The sequence below is a fragment of the Montipora capricornis genome, chromosome 12, assembly GCF_036669925.1.
Source record: "Montipora capricornis isolate CH-2021 chromosome 12, ASM3666992v2, whole genome shotgun sequence".
Lineage (NCBI taxonomy): Eukaryota > Metazoa > Cnidaria > Anthozoa > Scleractinia > Acroporidae > Montipora > Montipora capricornis.
The window spans coordinates 10,002,155-10,012,154 of NC_090894.1; the positions used below are offsets into that span (position 1 = coordinate 10,002,155).

General features: G+C 40.7%; 1 pseudogene; it reads left to right on the plus strand.

Moving 5' to 3' along the window:
* The first annotated feature begins 2,031 nt into the window (after nucleotides 1-2,031).
* Nucleotides 2,032-10,000, plus strand: part of LOC138025430 (uncharacterized) — a 29,438-nt pseudogene continuing 21,469 nt past the window's right edge.

Genomic DNA, 10,000 nt, shown 5'->3' on the forward strand with positions numbered 1-10,000 from the left:
TTCTTACCGCATGGTTGTTCAGAAACTGACAAAGGATTTACAACAAAAGGCTGCTCATTAACCAAACGCACCCGGTCTGAATTAAGGAGCTCAAGAACAGCTTGATCCACAAAAACAGCATAAATACAAGCCGACTTATTATTTTTCAGTTTTACGGCCAACGGAAAACTAATGAATGGCAGTCTGTAGCCATTTTCAATAATAGACAAAATGAAATCCGGAGCACCTATAGATCTGCAGAAAACTAAATTATTCTTCAGATTACCCTTAACACGTAATGAATGTCAGCTTTCAAGTTCGTAATCCTGTGTAAACTGATGTACCTGCGCCAAGGCATCATCATTGCTTTTGTTGAGCTGATTGGCCTGAGGTTGGCTTGTTGTAGGAGATTCCAGGGAAAGAATTGTAGCTAAGGGGCTGGTAACTTCCCGGCCAGAACAAGGATTGGCAGTCCTTAGCCCAGTGTCCAAATTTGCCGCATTTGAAACAGCGGAAGAAGTCGCCACAAGCGTCTCTACGGCCTGTAAGATAAGGGCAATGACGATAGCTGGAGTAAAGGGGAGGTGGGGGGTGGGGGGAAAGGCTTAAAGCAGAAAGATGAATAAACTGTATGGAACCGCAAGCGTGAATGGTACTCAAGAGACAGCGGAGGGTATAAATACTAATAACTGGCCAATCCCTGACATACATGAAAAACAGAATGCACAATAGTGGGTGCGGCAGGTGTGAAATGAAAACACCGCAACTAATTACTTGGAATACCAGCGGAAAATATATTAAGTAAGGCTTCGTTAGTTTCTCTTCAATCAAATACGTAATCGCCACGTGGAGCTAAATATGTAGATCTATGAAGACAAGTTGTTTCTTTTAACTATTCCAGTAGCTTATACCTTGTTATATCTTACGGCTTAAACAAGATTATATTGCAATTGATGTCAAGAGAATAAATCAAGTATATAATTCTACATCAAGAGTGCATTTATCGCGAGGCCAAGCCCGTAAAGTAGTCCTTATCACCTCAAACCGGCTCACGACACCTCTTCAGTTGTTAACCCTCGAGAGTCGCTCGCCGTAACAGGCATTGCTTGCCGAGGAACAATTTTCATACATGAAAATCCCGCCAAAGCTAAAAGTCATCTAAATCATTTCCATAAACAAAAAAAAAAAAAAAACGGTCGAAAAGCCTGTCGGTTGAAGGTGGGCCTTTTTTTTTAAAGCTAATGTGTTAAATTAAATTAAATGCTAAAATGGATAATCGTTTGTTCTCTTCTTTTACAATATCTTTTCCTTTACTAGCTCTACGTTTTAGATTGTTCTTAAAGATCCAAGTTACAAGATATCTCACCCATATTATACAACGTGAATTAGATGTAAACTAATGATCACAAAAAATTACCGGAAGAGTTGTAGAATATCTCTCAGGATGGTGGAAGGTACATTTTATCCTGTTTTCTAAAGGAAGATTTTGTACTTTGAAATTGCAGGGCATGTCACTTTTTTAGGTTCGAAATCCGAACAAATTAAATTCTTCGAGCAGTTAAGACTGTCTCTTTAAACACGTCTTTAACCTCAAGGAACTCACTCTGGGGGTTTCAGTTAAGTTTCTGTTACTCTCGCAGTTGGTGTAACAACCTGGCCCGGGTTGCTCGAAGCATGGTTAGTGCTAACCAATGTTAAATACCATGAAAACCTATAGGTTTTGATACCTGTTAATCAACGCGGGCTAGCGCGAACCAAGCTTAGAGCAACCGGCCCCAGGCTGATTGAATAGTCCTGACTAAAATATGTGATAAAAATAATTATTTGAAAGCATACAAAAAATTGAATCAAACATTACACCGAACTATTCAGATCATAGGTAAATCATCTCAAGTTCTTTAATTCATTCCTATTACACATGTAAAGGCACAATTCTGCTTCAGTCCAAAGTTCAATTGAAGGGCACTCATGTGTTTACAGAACCAAAGTCTTATAACTCAATTTATTTTGAGAAGACCGTTCTAAATTGTCCAAAACAAAACAAAAAAAACAAAAAACACAAAGTAGTTCATATTTAAGCAGGTTGTAGTTTCATATAAGTTTTCTTACCCGAAAATGATGGCTATTTCACAGTTGTTTTGCTCCACCGGTCCTCCTCGCAAACGTGATAGTTTCTGGTCATGGCTGGTCTGCACTTGCGCTGCCATGACTTGGATATCAGCGCTAGGCTTCGCTTTTAGCTTTGGAGTCTTTCTGCCGGTGTTTATGGATTATTTTAATGCATCAAGAGAAATTACAGGTGAGTGACTGTGGGGAGCTTTAATTCTTTGAAACCCAAAAGATTTCACGCGCACTATTGTGTTGAATACACGCGGGCTGAATTAAGTCACGGCTGAAACGAGCTATGCGTGACGTGAGGGTTATGAATTGGCCCGGCTTGGCAAGGGGATACGTGATATTAGAAAATAAGGAAAATTTTAAAGCAAATTTGCACCCACGTACAAGTTAACCCCTGTATATAAGGGAGCAATGCCACACGGTCTATCGCGATTTGCAACATGAATGACCCTTCGTATTAAGAATGTATTTTCCCCATGGTCACTTGAGGATACTCAGGGAAAAAATAAAATGCGATCATTGAACATGTGGGTTGTTTACCATTTACAAAAAATGTCCGGAAATTTCAGTGGAAATTTCCATCGGGTGAAAAACGTTTTCCATTTAATTAAGGGCCGGGTCGCACTAGAGGACAAAATTGATTTTGTTGAGATAACATTTCACTCGAATTTCCTTTTCCGGCAAAACACTATTTTGTACATTTGGGGTCGCACAGTGTCAAACAATGTGTCACCAGAGAAAGATAAGATCCATCTCCCACCAAGCGTGAGTCACACAATGACGCTCAAAAACAAAACATGGAACCGCGACAAGTAACTTGCGCTTTTCTTGGAATCTTTTCTCTTTTAAATTGCATGCAGCTTAGAATGGAAAATTTATTTCAAATGCACTGTATCTACAGTCTTCATAACTTGAACGTTCAACTGGCATTGTTGGATATTAAGGGCGTTAAAGCAAGGCAGACAGAGAAGACGGAACAATCCCTGCGGTTGGCGATTGCGAAGACCAAATGTATCATGGTTTGAAATACACTTTAACGCGGTTTTCGATCCTTTTTACATCATGGTTGACATATTAAAAAGCTTTTTTGACATTTTGTGACATTGTGGCGAGGTCTAGAGCTCGCCAATTTTAAGTGGTGGCATTTTTGAACATTAAGTGCATTCTGCTCATTACTCGGAATACCCTGAAAGGTATCCGAGTTATATTCTGGGAAGAATTTAGTTTTCTGTGCAGCAAATGGACAATAGAATTAGGAGGCGGTGATTTCATTGGCTAAAAGCAGTGTACTACACCCCTCCGAGCAATACATTTGACCTCCCTCTCTAACAAAACAACTGCAACAACGAATTTCAGATAGCGAGAGACTTGAAACAGCCTCACGTCTAACAGAATTATAGGAAAATCGGAACTTATAACGTGCAGTGGATCAACTAAATGATGGGTTCTACATTGGGGCTTCAGCTTGACTCGTTTAATGTCGTTTTCTGATTCAAAGCCCATGTTCCACGATATAGCAAATGACGCAATGCAATATGCAGCTAAACGTGAGTATGCTGGATTCAAACGTCTAGAAATGTTATGAATAAGATATTTACGATAATCCTGGCTGTTGACAACATGCCAGTACAGAACTTCCAGCAGCGGTATGTTAAAATTATGGCTGAGTTTAGTCTCTTTCTGCTTCAGCTGTCCTTTGTACGAACATCATCTTGCCGATGTCTATTTTTTCTTTTTATTGTTTAATAGTTTCTTGATCTTCATGTTAGTTACATACATACATACATACGTTTATTTCACGTCCCCAGGGGCTTTTCGGTGAAATACAAATACAACAATGAAATACAATAAAATAATTCTATATTAATAAAATTTAAAATGCGCTAAGAAAAACAAATGCCATACTAATGCGGTATTGGATAAATTCAGCTAGCTATCCATTAAGAGTCTTTTCCTTATCAAGGTTTTAAACTGAGCTAACGATTGACTTAACTTAATTACTTGAGGTAGAGCGTTCCAAAGAGATACCATACGATAGTAAAATGATCTTTGGCCAGTTGCGGTTTTAAATAACGGTATATTTAACAGCTGTGAGTTTCTAGTTTTGCGTGTTGATATTGATGAACGTTTAATGAACTGATCAGATAGATACCCCGGAACAAGGCCATTCATGCATTTAAATGCCATAATTGAATCGCGATAATACATGTGTTGTTTCACGGGGAGCCAGTTGAGTTGTTTGAGAATGGGAGTAACATGATCGTATTTCTTTGACCCACTAACAATTCTACAGGCAAAATTCTGAACAGCTTGGAGTTTAGCAATGTTAGATTGTGAAGTATTGCTCCAGACTGAAGAGCAATAAAAAAGTTTACTAAAAACTATCGCATTGATAATAATAATTAAAGTGCGTTTGTCAAAACAATGTTTAACACGATTTATCTGGCCTAGTCGCGACATACAAGAAGCGACAGTTGCAGTGACATGATCGTCAAAAGTTAAACTTGTGTCCAATATAACACCAAGGTCTCTGGCAGCCTCCACTGGAGCAAGCTGTTTTCCAAGGAACGAAAGCTTGAAGTTGCGGGTTTTGGCGGTCCCATGCTTACTGCCACAAACTAGGAGCTTCGTCTTGTCAGGGTTTAGCAGTAACTGGTTATCGAAACACCAGTTACGTACTCTTGTAAGATCTTGATTTATTTCTGCGACTATACGTGATTGATCTTGAAGCCGGAAAGACAGCAAGAGCTTAGTGTCGTCCACGTAACACTGGACAGAACAATGTTGTGGAACTGATGGCAAATCATTCATATAAATGTTAAAGAGGAGTGGCCCTAAAATACTCCCCTGAGGCACTCCACTGGCCACGTGTAGGCGTTCCGATGATGCTGTCCCAATCGTGACAACCTGATAGCGAGCGGTTAGATAACTACGAAACCACTGCAAAGCTAAAGGCGAGGCACCGATGTCCTGCAGCTTGACAAGAAGCAAGTTGTGATCTATACTGTCAAAGGCCTTGCTCATGTCAAGCAGAATTACCGCCGTCAAGTGCTTTTTATCAATCGCACTCAATATCATGTCGGTGGTCTGAATCACAGAGGTTTCGGTGGAGTGTTTCTCTTTGTTACCACTTTGTTTGGTAGATAAGCGGCCTTTAGAAGTTAGGTATTCCATAAGCTGATTGTGAGCCACTCTCTCGCACACTTTTGATAGAATAGGTAGAAGTGATATAGGTCTGTTATTATTGGCTATTTCGTGATCACCTTCCTTGGGTATTGGTTTCACCTCGGCAATTTTCCACACATTTGGGAAGCAAGCAGTAAAAAGTGAGGTGTTGATTATTGAAGTAAGAGGGTACGAAATGGCTTGAAGGCAGTCCCTAATTATCCGTACAGGTATCTTATCGATCCCAGGGGCTTTGTTTGGGGCCATGTTCTTAATAATAGCTTCCACCTGATGGCATTTAACAGGGGTAAAAGAAAATTGTTCGGATGTCGGGTAAATTCTTGCTTGAAAGGAATTTCGGCCTAATGTGTAGTTGCATTCAGCTGTGGCTGCCATCTCTTTTATCTTTTTAATCGTGTTTTCGCCGACACTTGAGAAGAATTGATTAAATTCATTAGCCACGCCTTTATGATCTTTACTGTAGCTTCTCTGAGCAGTTGACTTCTTTGGTATGCACGAACGGATCGATTTCCATATGCAGTTTGTATTGTTTTTGTTATTTTGAATTTGCTGATTTACATATTCTCTTTCTGCAAGCCGAATTTCTCTTTTTACCTCGCGGCAGCAGATCTTGTATTGCAGCCAGGCATAGGAGTTTTTGCTTTTCTTAGCAATTTTCTTCCAATTATCTCTTATTCTCATAAGTTACCTTACCTTCTCATTAGTTACCTAGAGCTGGAGGTCACCGGCCGCGTTATTCACAACACTCTTAATTTGGAACCTTCGCGGATGAATACCGTTTTTCACTTACCCAAATTAATTACAATTGAAACCAGTTTATCATGCTGATTTCACGCTACATACTAGATCCCGCAAAGATAGACATAACTCCCACGTAATTTCCATTCAAACAACCAGTTCCAAGACATACTACCCCTATAGCTATGTCACCTGTTGAATTTATTTGCAATTGTAAACATTAAGCGATTTTCACCAGCTAGTACATTATCTGCGTTGTTATGAATGAGCAACTGTCTGCAGAAACATTTACTTGTTTTGTTTCGTACTTGGCAAATTAAAACATAGGCGCTCGAGAGGCGCATGTGACTACTCCAGAGATGTGCAAGGGGAAAAGAAGTAGAATATTCTGTCATGTGAATAGGCGTGGCAGAATTGTGGGAATTGATTCACCACAGCTTCCATATCGATAGTTTTTCGACCATTGAAAAAAAATTTACGATCATTTTCACTGTCACGCAACAAAAATAAATTCGAAACGTTCGATGAAAAAGGCCAATAACTTGGAATGTTGCGGGAAACAAATTTAGACACCACCTCCAATTCTCAGATCTATGCGGTACATCGTTTCTGAGCTCTTTGTCGAAGCGTTGAAATCACACAACTTTTACTTGTGTAGGTGGATCAAAGTGGACTTTCCTTTGCCTTGAAAGCGCTTACTTTTGGCTCATGAGATAAAATGTATGAACACATCTCGTAATGTACTAGTACTTGAAAGGCTCAAACTGCTTAGATTCCCGCCTAACGGCCATACATTTTCTTATAGAAAACCCTCGTTAATGGGGTCACCCGTTAATACGCGTACGGCCAACGGCCACAATTTAAAATCCCAAATAGTAGAGTCCTCTATAATTTCATCCCGTTAACTCGGCCACTCGCGCCAAACACCTGTGACATGTTAATTTCATTGACTTTACCGCTGTAATCGAACAGCCGATTTACGTTACAGAGTACTGTCAGCAACACTCCTCACTGTTTTCATTCCAAACATGATCTTGACACTACTGTAAAATCCAGTAAGGCAAATCGCGAGGGGATTAAGTCTTTGTGCTTTCATCAAAAACACGAGTGATACTTAAGTCTTTCGGTTCAGTAGGTAATTACGGCGGCTTCCGTTTTTTAGAAGCATAGTAAGCTGGGCCTGTTCTTGTTTTGATTTTAGGCTCAGAACGTACGAAGTTTCAAGTATTTTATACAATTACTGTACGTACATCATTCCTGTTGTTTATTAAAGAGAAAAGTTTTTCTGGAAGTGCAAATGCGATATTTGTCATTAAGGCCCTTTAGTCATGAATTTCACCGAACCCCCGGTAATACGGCCAATTTTTTTCGCCCGTTGATGACCGTATTAATGGGGTTCCACTGTAGCTTGGTATCATGGTGTCACCATGATAAGCTACGTAACGTGACAATTAGGAAATTCGAAATACTGTATTTTCGAAACGAAAGACGTCATGGAACTGAAAACTTTTTCGGGTATCTTCAACCTCCTATAGATGACAATTCAGAAGACCTTGCTAATTTGATGATCTCACTGTGAAACCATCTATAGTTTGACAATTACGTGCTACTGCAAAGCTTTGTTTATCTCGAAAACGGCGGCTTCATTAAACGCTTAAACGGGCTCAATTGGTCGGTTAGAAACAAAATACGAAAGCTACGTTAAGTAACTGTTGTAAGAATTAAAACCTCACCTCAGAACCGTATTCTTCACAGATCATCATCTGCGAACACGGGGCACTCGAACATTACGTTCGTCCTCGCGAACTATCGGCAATTCATCGTACTGTTTGCAGAGTCCAAACTTTGGTATTCGTCGTATGCGGATTGGCTCCGAAGTGTATTCTATTGTTACATACTCATTTTCGGAAAAACTAACACGATATGGCAATAGTGACTACGCGCCATGCGCAGTAGTCACAAAAACTACCTCGTCCAAAATGTTTCACCCTACTTCTGCGCCATTTGGTATTCCGAGTAAACTTTGGTATTCGTCGTATGCGGATTGGCTCCGAAGTGTATTCTATTGTTACATACTCATTTTCGGAAAAACTAACACGATATGGCAATAGTGACTACGCGCCATGCGCAGTAGTCACAAAAACTACCTCGTCCAAAATGTTTCACCCTACTTCTGCGCCATTTGGTATTCCGAGTAAACGCTTTAAAACAGCGTCTTGTTTTTTGAATTTTGGAGAGAAGGGTCGCACAACCAAAAACTATATGATGACAGAGTTTTTTGTAAAATAAACAACTTTTTGCACTAGTGCGACCCGGCCCATACTCAGGTCTGTTCGCCGCCCAGTGATTGCGATTTTACGCGCCAAAATTTAAAAATGTGGCCGTGAATAGCCTGGAACTGGTAAGACCTTCAAAGTTGTAAATGGAACACACATTTCCATCGGAAAGTTTCCAACGGGAAAAACAGGACTACCTTTTCAGAAGTTCCGTTTATTCCGGAAATTTTCCAGTGTTCCTCATCCCAACCGGAATTTCCGGAATTTCTTGGTAAATGGAAAACGCCCATGACTTTCCCACTCTCCTCCGCCGAGGATCATGTATTCTCGATTCCGATCAGCGCGAATTGTCGCGAATTCCAAAAGCAACGTATTTTATGCCTGCATTTTCTCAGGGCAGAAAGCGTTTGATTCTCTGGGGAGGAAAGAGTTACCTTCCATTTCTGGTTCAGATGCTTTACCACTGAGCTAGCTCGTGGGAGCTAGCATCCACGAATCATCTTCGAAAAAGTACAGCTCGCTCCAGGGGAAGAGTAGGAGAGAGCCCTGGGAACGAGGTTGCTATCTCTATAGCAGCTTGCAAGCAGGCTATAGCTCTCCGCGGTTCGAGCGTGAAAGATAGGGGACTGGAGTCGGAGGGAGAAGAGAGAGGGGCTCTCTTTTCTCTCTCTCGCCGCGAAGGGAGAGCCTGCTCGTAAGCTAAGCCATCTCTTTATTTATTTACATTTACCTCAAGAGGATAGAAACGTATTCAAGCAGGAGCCCATCACCCGGAGCGTGCAACTTCCATACAGCGTCTGTGAAACGGCGTTTTCACAAGTAGGTTTATTTTTAGACTAGCCCTTCCCGCGATTTAGGTCAAAAAACAAAGTCAGTTACGGTTCGGTGACCCTATGACGTCAGCTTAATTTCTTGTAATTGGTCATCGGGCTCCTGTGGGAGTCTCATTAGCGGGAAATTCAATCTAAAAATAACCTTACTTGTGAAAACGCCGTTGCACAAGTATAGTTAAGTTGCACGCTCCAGGCTGGGCTCCTGATTCAAGTAGTGACCACTCGTGCTGCAGAGTGGCTTACTAGCGATGCAAACATGCAAAAACCCAGGGCCTGCCGGGTTGTTAAAAAGCCGTTTAAATTAACGTACGCTAATTCGTATTCCAGATTTATGTTACCCAAGGAATTTATAGCCTGCGAATACAGCCGCCTCTCATCGCTCACCGCCGCTTGGGCCGTTCTCTCGCTGAACGGCCCAAGCGGCGGTGAGCGGTGAGAGGCGGCTGTATTCGCAGGCTAAGGAATTTATGTCTCTACTCCCAAATAATGTTCAACGCTGATATTTGGCAAAATTTTACGATAGGGGAAGGAAAGGAAAGGAAAGGAACTTTATTAAAGAACTAAAGAAATGACTATTCAGGGCTATTAGGGAATTTTATTAAAAACTTTATTAATTTCACTAGTGCGTCGTCATAAGTAAGTTTCGATAAAAAACTGGGTCGTGTTGAAAACACGAGTGAAATTAATCCGGCTTAATTTCACGAGGAACCCATACGATTACTTGTTTATAATCTAGATCTCGAGGGCGATATTTCACACTTCCCAAGCCGTTTAAATTCAATTTCTCAAGTTTAGTGAAGAGTCATCAATTTTTCTTTCTGCTACCCATTTCTTAAAAACGCCATTTTTGTGCTTTTCTTAGCAGTTTTC